The sequence below is a fragment of the Ischnura elegans genome (assembly GCF_921293095.1).
Source record: "Ischnura elegans chromosome 13 unlocalized genomic scaffold, ioIscEleg1.1 SUPER_13_unloc_3, whole genome shotgun sequence".
NCBI lineage: Eukaryota > Metazoa > Arthropoda > Insecta > Odonata > Coenagrionidae > Ischnura > Ischnura elegans.
The window spans coordinates 10,160,296-10,172,646 of NW_025791659.1; positions in this window are offsets into that span (position 1 = coordinate 10,160,296).

The following is a 12,351-nucleotide window of genomic DNA, read 5'->3' on the forward strand; positions in this document are numbered from 1 at the left end:
CGCGCAACTTCTTTCTCTTTCGAAACAAGACTTGTTGAGTCCCAGACACAATTAAAGAGAAGGATAAAAAAGTGAGTTTAGGTCACTTTGGAAGAAGTTATTAAAAAGAGCAGTTTATCAACTTTGGAAAAAAAACTTCAGAGGGAGTTATTGAAAGGCACAGAATTTATGCGCGGGATATATTTTTACCGAGTCAAAACTTTGGACATGACCCACCTCAATTTTTACGCCCAAAAAACTTTCTTTTTTTCCAACTTTTTATCGTTTATAAAGTGTAGGAAATGTATGCAAAGATGACTTCTCCCTCCAACTGTTTAAGGGAAGATGTATTTTCTTTGGAAAACAAGTAATAGATGAGCTTCAATTATCTTTCACATTGATTCACAACTTATTTGTTAAGTCGAACAGGGTCTTCGGTCCACTTTAATGTATTCGTGTTCATATTATACCGTTTAAGTTATGTCTTAAAGTCAAACTAACGGCAGATCAAAACATTTTTTCCCTAAAAATCGCCATATTAGCAGACAAAGTCTCAAATTTACTTCAAAATCAGCGAAGAATAAATTCCTTGATCATCACTGGTCAACAATCCTAGGATTATTTAGACGCAGCTCTCCACTCAGTTCTCCTATCAGCTAATCTTTTCACACCTACGTATTTCTTCTCTTTCACATCCTTCTTTACTCGAGGTCTTCCTTTTCCATTCTTGCCTTCCACTTGTCCTTCGACGATTGTCTTCATCAGGCCAACATGTCTCAAGACGTGGCCTATAAGGTTGTTCCGTCTTCTTATTAAGGTTTTCATGAGACATCTTCTCTCCTACTCTTCTTACGACTTTCTCGTTACTAACTCGGTCGATCCATTTGATCTTCATCATTCTTCTGTAGCACCACAATTCGAAGGCCTCTATCCTTGCTTTCTCCACTGCGGTCATTGTCCATGCCTCACTTCCGTATAGGAGCATACTCCAGGTATAGGTTCTTATAAATTGTTTCCTTACTTCCGTATTTAAGTTTCCCGCTGTAAGCAGGTCTTTCTTTTGGCGGAATGCTCTCTTCGCCTGGGCTATTCTGCTGATAATTTCTTTCTTACTTATCCCGTCACTAGTTATCTTGCTTTCCAAATAACTGAATTCATCCACCTCTATTAGTTTTTGCTTCCCTACTTTAATGTTAGTCTTGACTTCTTCTCTTCTGCTGCATACTAATATCTTGGTTTTCTTCGTGTTAATTTTCAGTTGATATTTACTCATTGCCCTACCCATATTAACCAGAATATTTTTCAAATCCTTCTCTGTTTCTGCTGATACCCGGTTAATATTAGTGTGTGTGACACCATATCCTTCCTAATGGGATATGTAGATCAGTGTTATGTTTGTCTTAAAGTCAATATTATAGCTAAAAGATCTTAAATTTGCTTTGTGAATCAATCCCATTCGTTTAAGTCCCTCTTATAATTCGAAGGATAAATTTTATTTAAGTATACCGGGACTAGCCACGGTGATAACTTTTACAAAGTCACCCGCAGTGCGCAAATGGGGTACTTTCCTTCATCAAAGAAAACGAAAGGTAGTGATTGAGATTCGTTACCCACCATTAGTGTATTCATATTATACATATTATTTGGTTTTAGAAATCCCAGTTTGGACGAATGGCAAGGGTCAATTTTATCCTTATTTGAAAAAGGCCAGATTGGCGCCCATGCGATGCCTCTCCACGTGACGTCACAGGGACCCGGTTTCTATACGAGTAGATAGGAGTTTTACATTGTCTGAGATTACCAATGCATGCATGAAGCACAGAGCTCAGGGAAACATCTCTTAATAATCATCTATTAAAACTGGCCAAGGTCGGATAAGATATTTATAATCCTTATTTAAGCCAATTGTTACAAGCTAGCATGGTACTCTGCTACCTGCTAGCATCCTGCGTTGTATCAGCGCTCAGAGCCTCACCCCAAGGTCACCTCACTTGCGGCAGCGGGAACCAGAACGACGTCACACGGAGTTTTCCCGGCATTCATACTTACCAGTCGCGTTTTCGCGCGCTTAAAAATTTTCACTTTTCATTTCATCGCGAAGAATAGATATCGTAATTTGAAAATCTAAAAGCGTGAAATACGTACTCCAGGAGAAATAGTCTTTCGATGTAGGCAATAAAAAAATAATAGGAAACCACTCTTTTGTGCGAAAAATCCACAGAGGAAAAATCATTCGCCTTGTCCGGTATAATCCACAAATATCCACAGTGGAGAATGACGCCTCGGTAGCTTAACTGGCTAAGGCACTCGGCCGGAAATCGGGTGATCTGGGTTCGCATCCCGGTCAAGGCAAATGATTTTTCCTCTGTTGATTTTTCGCACAATCGAAGGATTAAAAATATATAGTGGGTCACTTTGTAAGAAGATGCCGAAAAGATGAGATATCATCTTATGAGAAAAAAACCTTCGACTGTTTCAATGAAAAATAATATCATGTAAGGGATGTATTTTTTCCGGGTTGAATACTTGGAACATTTACCTTGAACTTAACTTGAACACCTACCACCATTTCTTATTTAATGACTGTAATTATTGGGCGTCAGAACTTCCATTTTTTATCATTCTCGTTAGAAAAATGTAAGAAAAAATCCAGTTTTACTGTTACAAGTCCAGGGTTAACGTAAATGGAGCTTTTTTTATCTTCTCTGTTTCAACACAAGTATTTGGTTATGTCCTGCGGGGTCGTTCTGTCCCCAAAATGAGTTTGTGTTAAGTTTTACCCCGTAATGTCTGTCTGAAAATCGACAGATTTGTGCATCAATGTATTTGTTTCCCTTAAATATGATTATTGTAACTGAAAAATCGCAATTTTATTCTGAAATAAACAAAATACGATTTCCTTGACAACCATTGACGATAATATTAACACATGTATCACCATTTACTCTAATATGAGTTAATTATCAAAGGATTACTTGTATAATTATTTCTCTTTATCTTTAAAACAGGAGGATTTACTATGTATTTACATTGATGTGTGAAAGAAAAGTATATAATTGAAGTGAGTCCTTTTGGAACGACGTACGAAACAGGACAGTCTGAGAAAAACTTCCTATGAATAAATGGAAAGGCGAAGATTTTGCGCAAGAGATAAAGTTCTCCTGAATAAATACTTTTGGATAAAACCTATCCCAATTCCTTTCTAATTTCTGCATTTTAATCCTGGTAACTTTGCAATTTAAACATTTTTATATTCGCAAAGGATACGAAAAATTGTGAAAGGATGAACTGCCGGACAAAGTTATCAACAGGTATATGTTTTATTGCTTGGAAACTATGTGGTAAATAAATATCATAAATTATTTTCGCCAAAACTTTTTAATGACAGTTAAAAGCCAATCAACCTCAATGAAGGCATGACTAATTTGATTTCATTTAATTTTCATGTGGTAAATGGTGGAATTGTTTTCATCCCCATTAAATCCTGAGAGCCACCTCTAGGGTGTTTGGCAGGGGGTGATCAATCACCAATATCCAGGATGCAAATAACCGAATCTTAAACTCCACATGGTAATAAAAAAGCTAGCATTAAGAACTAAAAAAATACGTTCATCTTCTCAAAATGGCAAAACTCGTCATAGTAGTAATTCTACATTATATATATGAAAGGTTATGACAGTTGTAAAACACAAACTTCGTCGTAGCGAGTGACGTCTTTCATTTTATTAATAGGGTACTTTCCTTCATCAAAGAAAACGAAAGGCATAGATTGCGATTCTTAACCCACCATTAGTGTATTCATAATACATAAATTATTTGGTTTTAAAAATCTCAGTTAAAACTAATTTTAATGGTCAATTTTAACCTCATTTGAAAAAGGCCAGATTGGGGCCCATGCGATGCCACTCAGCGTGACGTCACAAGGACCAAGTTTCTATACGAGTAGATAGGAGTTTTACATCGTCTGAGATTACTAATGCATGCATGAGGCACAGAGCTCAGGGAAACATTTCTTAATAATCACCTATTAAAACTGTCTATGGTAGGAAAGTTTCCTGCTTTTGATAAGGTATGAATAATGCTTATTTGAGCCAAGCACTAATTTCTAGCAGGGTACTCTGCTACCTGCTAGTAGCCTGCATCGCAGCGGCGCATGCATCCTCGCCCCAACGTCACCTCACACGGCGACAGCGGGAACCAAAATGACGTCACACGGGCTTTTCCCAGCATCCATACTCAGCCGTCGCGTTTTAGCGTGCTTTAAATTTTTCACTTTTCATTTAATCGCAAAAAATAGACATCGTCATTTAAAAATCTAAAAGCTTGAAATATGTACTCCATTTAAGCAATAAAAAAATTATAGGAAACCACCCTATTAGAAGTTTTAAGAAGTGTTAAAAATATTGAACACATTGACACATTCTTTTCGGGTATCAAACGAAGGAAACTTTCCGACCTTAGGCAGTTTAATAGGTGATTATTAAGAAATGTTTCACTGAGCTCTGTGCCTCATGCATGCATTGGTAATCTCAGACGATGTATAACTCCTATCTACACGTATAGAAACTAGGTCCCTGTGACGTCACGTGGAGTGGTATCGCATGGGCGCCAATCTGGCCTTTTTCAAATGAGGTTAAAATTGACTATATTAACATTCGTCAAAACTGGGATTTCTAAAACCAAATATATATATTATTGTTGTATATTATGAATAAACTAATGTTGGGTTACGAATCGCAATCAATGCCTTTTGTTTCCTTTGATGAAGGAAACTACCATGTTGCTCTTAAGGTGTCAACTCTTGTTCCTTGTTCTCTAAAGACAGGTTATCTGGTGCAAAGTTCTATTATGATTCTAATAATAATAATTCTCATCCAGCAGGCATTCTTCAACTTCAATGCCACAGAAATAATGGTCTGCAGTCCGTGTTGGTGTGTAAATTTGAGTTTATTAAATATTAACAGAAAAGTACTCTCATGCATACTTGAGTGCTATTCATTTGATGATTTTCGGAGTTGAAAAATAAAATTATTGTTTTGATCGTTACGTCATCTATGCATCTCAGGAATTTGATCAACTCCCAATAAATCGCCTTAATTGTATGTATGTATTGTGGAATTCGTATTCTTTTGTTAATGGTTGATTGGCCAATAATCATAATTTTTCTAGCGAAATAATGTTTATTATTATGCATTTATTTCTAGCTTAACGCCCTGATAATACTTTGTATCAAAAATAAAATTATTTACTTCTTCTTAGGCGTGCATGCCTGACTTTTACTCTTCCGATTTCGCCAGTGGTCGAACATTACAATGTTTAAAAAAATCGATTTTTTCGGTCAAATCGATTTTGATGGCCAAAACCGTCTATAAATCGAAGGTTCCGGCTGTTTTTTTTCTGATTTCAGCAGACCAAAGCCGCAATCTGCCTTTGGATTCACGAATAACACGTTAAGAATCATTAATTACGGAAATGATATTTTCAATTGTTTCTAATATGGTGAATTACCGTTGAGAACTTTATGGATTATCGATTTCCGACGGAGCGAAGGAAGATGTTTGTCATAAGCCGTCGCCTTCGGAAAAATCAATCGAAATGAGTCTAGAAGAAAGATGGCACTCATATCAGCGGTAAAGCATCGCTCATAATTCATCAGAACAACCCCAGACAAATCAGAGCTAGATTTATGGCAAGGGAATCTTCGGCAGCAAGAGGAGATCTTGGGGAGGATTTAGGACTATTACGCCCAAAGGAAACATTTCTCTGACGCTATACCAATATGTCTTGGGAGTGTTATCACGTTTACACCGTAACGGTATACTACTACATCCAGTTTTGGTAAGTTATTGAGCATAATTTATTTTTGGCCTTTTACTATATATTTTTAAACTAAGTCTTCTTTCAGCTCTATAAACCTTCATTGGCATTTTTACGAGCATTTAAAGCCGTCCAAAAAGCAGAATTTCGGGATATAACTCAAAATAGGCAATATTTGTTGCTCCTTAAACGTAAACCTTTGTCCATTTAGCTATTTATTTAAGTTGGAAAATGAGAAAAAGTCATTGGGGGGTCAAATATTGTGCGTACGGAAAGTTTTGTAACAATAGGGTAGTTTTTTTCATCAAATAAAACGAAAGGCATTGATTGCGATTCGTTACCCACCATTATTGTATTCATAATATACAAATTATTTGGTTTTAGAAACACCGGTTTAGACGAATGGCAAGGGTCAATTTTAACCGCATTTGAAAAAGGCCAGATTGCTGCCCATGCGATGCCACTCCACGTGACGTCACAGGGACCTAGTTTCTATACGATTAGAAAGGAGTTTTACATCGTCTGAGATTACCAATGCATGCATGAGGCGCAGAGCTCAGGGAAACATGTCTTAATAATCACCTATTAAAACTGGCTAAGGTCGGAAAGTTTTCCTCATTTGATAAGGTATTAATAATCCTTATTTAAGCCAAGCGCTACCAGCTAGCAGGGTACAGGATTATTTGATAGGGTATTAACCCTTAACCGGTGACGTGCGGTCTGAGAGACCGCTGCGTTTCTAAAATTATGAATATTTTCAAAATTAATATTTCAAAATATCCATAATTCTCGTTAGCTTCATATTTTTGCACAACAAGGACATTCCACTCTTAAAAACTAACGTTCCTTTTATTAAATATTGAAAATTTGAATTTGAATTCGATTAGCGGTCTGTGAGACCGTACGTCACTAGCATAAGAAAGCATCAAGAAAGGAATAAGCTGAATAAATTTAATAGCTACTTACTACTTAGCCTTCCAACTTTAACATTTAAGGCTTTTTTTTTTAATCTGGCGACATATTGATGCATAAATAGAATAATTATAACTCAAGTGTTTTGAGCCTGCTTCAAATCACAATTTTTAATGACAAATTGGTTCGTATTGGGAGTGTAAAAATTTTAATATAAGTTTAAGAATAGTTAAGCATTCAAACAAAAATTAAACAAAACAATAACAATGGTGTTGCAACATTTTATGAATTTTTGATTTATTGCGGTCTCCAAGACCGCACGTCACTGGTAGTGTAACAAATATTTCACGTCACTGGTTAAGGGTTAATAATTCTTATTTAAGCCAAGCGCTACCTGCTAGCAGGGTACTATACGCTACCGCCATGGTCGGTGGCAAGAACCCTGCATCGTAGCGGCGTTAATAGCCTCGCACCCAGGTGGCCTCAAACAGCAGCAGCCAGACGTCACACGGCCTTTTCCCAGCATTCAAACTTAGCCGTCGCGTTTTCGCGCGGTTGAAAATTGTCACTTTTCATTTAATCGCGAAAAATATATATCGACATTTAAACATCTAAAAGCGTGAAATGCGTACATTAGGTGTAATAATCTTTCGATTTAGGCAGTAAAAAAATAATAGGAAACCACAATTTTGTATTAAAGTTGCAAACACAAGAACAGATGTGAAATGAACTTCATAATGCACAGAATTGAATCCTTTATGGCATAGAACCCTTTTAAAGGAATTGCTTGATCATCGCACGAAACTCACTTTTATCCATTTTTCTTGACAAACGAAAGCTGTTCACAACAATCGGCAGCAACAATAAAATTATCGCATTGATATGTTGAAAGTCTGACAGCTGACTATTCAAGAGTCTTGCTTTCGGGAAAAAATTATCTTTTGATATTTAGAGTGAAATCTCTCAGAAGTTCTAAGGACTTATTGAACGACCCTCGTAAATTAAAGATTACAAAATTTCATCTATTCCTTGGCTTACATAAAATATTTATTTCTCTACCCTTTAAAACTTCGAAGGACAAGTTATCTCTACATAATTGTTTAACCCTTTATCGATGATAAAAGTTCGAAAATGAAAGTTTTTTTTGGACATAAAAATTGAGTAAGATTATGCCCATAGTTTTTACCCTGGGATGACTTTATCCCTTGCATAATTTTTTTGCCTTCAATTACTCCTTCTGAAGTTTTTTTTCCGATAATTCTATGGAGAAGTCATCCTCGCATAACTTTGGTACACATTTTCGAAGATGAAGATTTCGACGATGAAAGTTTTTTGGGCATGTAATCTAAGGTAGGTTATATTCAAAATTTTTACCCTGGGATAGCTTTATCCCGGGAAAAAGTTATCGGATTACTTGTAACTATAACTTTTTACGGAATTAACTTTTTATTAGTATTTTACTCCTTACGGTGGAAGAAGAAAAGTTACTTTCTTTGTAACCGTTATTTTTTTTCTAATCGATACTTATACTTTGTAATCAATAAGTCTTCTATCGAGCTATTCTACAGGTAGACTATACCAGATTTTATGGTTCCTTATTTTACGCGGAAAATATCTAAAATCTATCGTTTATGTGGTTTATTTCCTCTATCTTATCTAAGTGAATGATTCTACCTCAACATTATTAAGCTCCCTCTTAAAATGAAGGTAAAATTTTCGTACTTAACTCTTTCTAGAGAAATAAAAATATAATTAATTTTGTCGCTGATTGTTAAGGAAGTAATATTTATTTGACATTAATGTAAATTACAGATGATTCGTATATATAGACTATACCAGGTCTATTATGGTCCGTGACTGTAAGCGGAAAAAAACATCTAATATCTATTGGTTCTGTAGTCTATTTTCCCAATCTTATCCAAGTGATTGTTTCTACTTCAAAATTATTAGGCTCCCTTTAAATGTTAAGGTAAAATATTTGTACTAAACTCATTCTATCGAAATACAAATATAAATAATTTTGTCGCTGGTTGTTAAGGAAGTCGTATTTATTTGATTTTTATGTAAATTACAGATTAAAGTCGTGACTTTAAGTTAAACAAAATATTAATATTAAATTATATAGATTTAAAGACAATTTTAACTCGGTAAAAACAGAATACCATCTCATCCAATGTCCCATTGTGACTCTGTACGACAAATACAAAAGGAATTATTGAAATATTAAGGATAACAATAAATCATCTGTTCCTTGGTTTGCAAAGAATACATCTCTTTCCTTTAAAAAATCGGTGTAGAAGTTATATTTGCATAATTTGTAACCCTTTATCGATGAGAAAAAGTTCGAAAATGAAAGTTTTTTGGGAATAAAAATTGAGGAAGGTTATGTCCAAAGTTTTTACCCTGGGATAACTTTATCCCTTGCATAAATTTTGCTCCTTTCAATTACTCCTCATGAAATTTTTTTCCAAAGTTGATAAACTGCTCTTTTTAATATCTTCTTCCAAAGTGACCCAATGCTACTTTTTATCTTTCTCTCGACTTTTGTCCGGGACTCAACAAGTTTTGTTTCGGAACATGAAGAAGTTGTAAAGAGGAGTTCTTTAACACTTGTTTTCTTATTCTTTTTGGAAAATTCGTTCAACGGGTCAAGGTTCACGGGAGTCTATAGTTGGGTCAAAAGTTGGCTCTCTGTATATAGGAAAGTAGACTTCGGAATAAGTTTCGCGTCGGGAAAGTTATTCAGGGCACGATGAAAAATTATAACAGGACTTCTCAACCCTTAAGTACTGGAGCCATTGCCTTCCACACGACCACGTTACACGGAACAAAACAGAAAAATATGAGGTTTTCCTAAGGAGATTAGAGATAAATATGTTTCTCGGGTTGTCAACCGGGTAAATTGCACATTTTTCAACGTTTCGGAAGCTCACTCTACTCCCGAATAGACGGATGAGGAGATAAATGACCGCGTTACACGGAACAAAACAGAAAAATATGAGGTTTTCGTAAGGAGATTAGATATAAATATGTTTCTCGGGTTGTCAACCGGGTAAAATGTGCATTTTTCAACGTTTCGGAAGCTCACTCTACTCCCGAAAAGACGGATGCGGAGATAAATGATCGCGTTACACGGAACAAAACAGAAAAATATGAGGTTTTCCTAAGGAGATTAGATATAAATGTTTCTCGGGTTGTCACCCGGGTAAATTGCACATTTTTCAACGTTTCGGAAGCTCACTCTACTCCCGAATTGACGGATGAGGAGATAAATGACCGCGTTACACGGAACAAAGCAGAAAAATATGAGGTTTTCGTAAGGAGATTAGATATAAATATGTTTCTCGGGCTGTCAACCGGGTAAAATGCACATTTTTCAACGTTTCGGAAGCTCACTCTACTCCCGAATAGACGGATGAGGAAATAAATGACCGCGTTACACGGAACAAAGCAGAAAAATATGAGGTTTTCGTAAGGAGATTAGATATAAATATGTTTCTCGGGTTGTCAACCGGGTAAAATGTGCATTTTTCAACGTTTCAGAAGCTCACTCTACTCCCTAAAAGACAGATGAGGAGATAAATGACCGCGTTACACGGAACAAAAGGGAAAAATATGAGGTTTTCCTATGGAGATTAGATATAAATATGTTTCTCGGGTTGTCAACCGGGTAAATTTCACATTTTTCAACGTTTCGGAAGCTCACTCTACTCCCGAATTGACGGATGAGGAGATAAATGACCGCGTTACACGGAACAAAACAGAAAAATATGAGGTTTTCCTAAGGAGATTAGATATAAATATGTTTCTCGGGTTGTCACCCGGGTAAATAGCACATTTGTCAACGTTTCGGAAGCTCACTCTACTCCCGAATGGACGGATGAGGAGATAAATATTAATATTCTTTGTTTGACTTTTACATCAGGAAGACATAAGCAGATTAGTACTTTCTTATCGGTTTGTCAAACTCATTGTCTTATTTGAGAATTGCATACCTGAATTTTGACTGGATTGCTAACTAAATATATCTACATCTACCTCTACCAAATACAGTGAAAGTCACCACCACCAGGGTGCGTGGCACGGGGTGATTGTACACTTGCAATCATGTAGCACTCATCCTAGCCACCAATCAGACACGCGCTCTTTCGCCGGACACAGGACAAGCTCACAGGACAACGACACACAGCGGTCAGACAAGAAACTACATGCACACTAACATGCTAATAAAACTACCTGTTGGCAATAGAAATACGAAGCGTGGAGGTACACGTATCGCTGATAAATTGCCAAAAAAGTCATGCAGAAAGCTAGTATTGATGAATGTAGTAAGTTGTAAACATAGCTTAAATAAATGAAAGGTTTTTTCTATAAATATGAAAAAATATTAAACATTCAAAATATCAAAATCTAATAATCTAACGCTGTTGTAAATAATTTAAACTTGCAAAAATGTATTGTGTAGTTGACAAAACATCAGTAGTAATTAAAAAATTAGATAAATAAGTTGGAGATCTGGTATGTCATCACGGCATTACTAATGTATCAATAAAACCGTGGCAATAGTGAAGGGTAAAATTTCAACATAAATTTCATTATGAGATATGATTTATTGGTACCATGAGTTAAGACAGAAATATAAGGCAAGTAAACTACGAAACTTGCATGCCACATAGAAAGGAAAAAAACAGCTTATTTTGAGGTAAAAAGAAACTTGTTTGAGTTATAAGTAACTTTGAATCAAATGGGTTACCTGTATTGCTGTGTAGAAAGAACAATGTCATATCATTTACGCTGATTATTATGTAGATTTTCAAATTTGACTCGTTCACAACGGGATCGCTCTACATTTCTTCGTTTATTAATAAAAGGTTTCTTTGTTTAACTATCTCTATCGATTTTTATCGATATTTAGAAAGGGTGTCTGTCTACATACTATTTTGTGTATCTATCATACTCATCATCATTATTAGTCAACAATCCTAAGATTGGTTTGACGTTGGTGATGTTACGATTCCTCGGGATGATAATGTGGTGGTATCCGTTTCTTGCCTTCCACATCGCAAATCTACTGCCGTTGAAGTAAATATCACCACGCCTGCGGTGAAATTAGTTTCGCTGTACTGACCACCGTGGTCTCCAGTTTCACAAACATATGAAGAAGAGCTGCTGCCCTCTCTCCCGGGTGATTCGAGGCATAATACCGCGGTTTCCTTACTTTTTATTGCCTAAATCGAAAGATTATTACTCCTGGGGTAATGATTTCACGCTTTCAGATGTTTAAAAGACGATAAATATTTTTCGCGATTAAATGAAAAGTGATAATTTTCAAGCGCGCGAAAACGCGACGGCTAAGTATTAATGCTGGGAAAAGCCCATGTGACGTCTGACTGCTTCTGTGTGAGGCCACCTGGGTGCGAGGCTATGAACGCTGCTATGATGCAGGCTGCTTGCTGACGAGCATGGCGGTAGCGTATTATTATATTATAAATAAGGATTATCAATACCCTATCAAACAAAAAAAAAAAAAACTTTCCGACCATATTCACTTTTAATAGGTGTTTATTAAGAAATTTTTCCCTGATCTCTGTGCCTCATGCGTGCATTGGTAATCTCAGACGATATAAAACTCCTATCTACTCG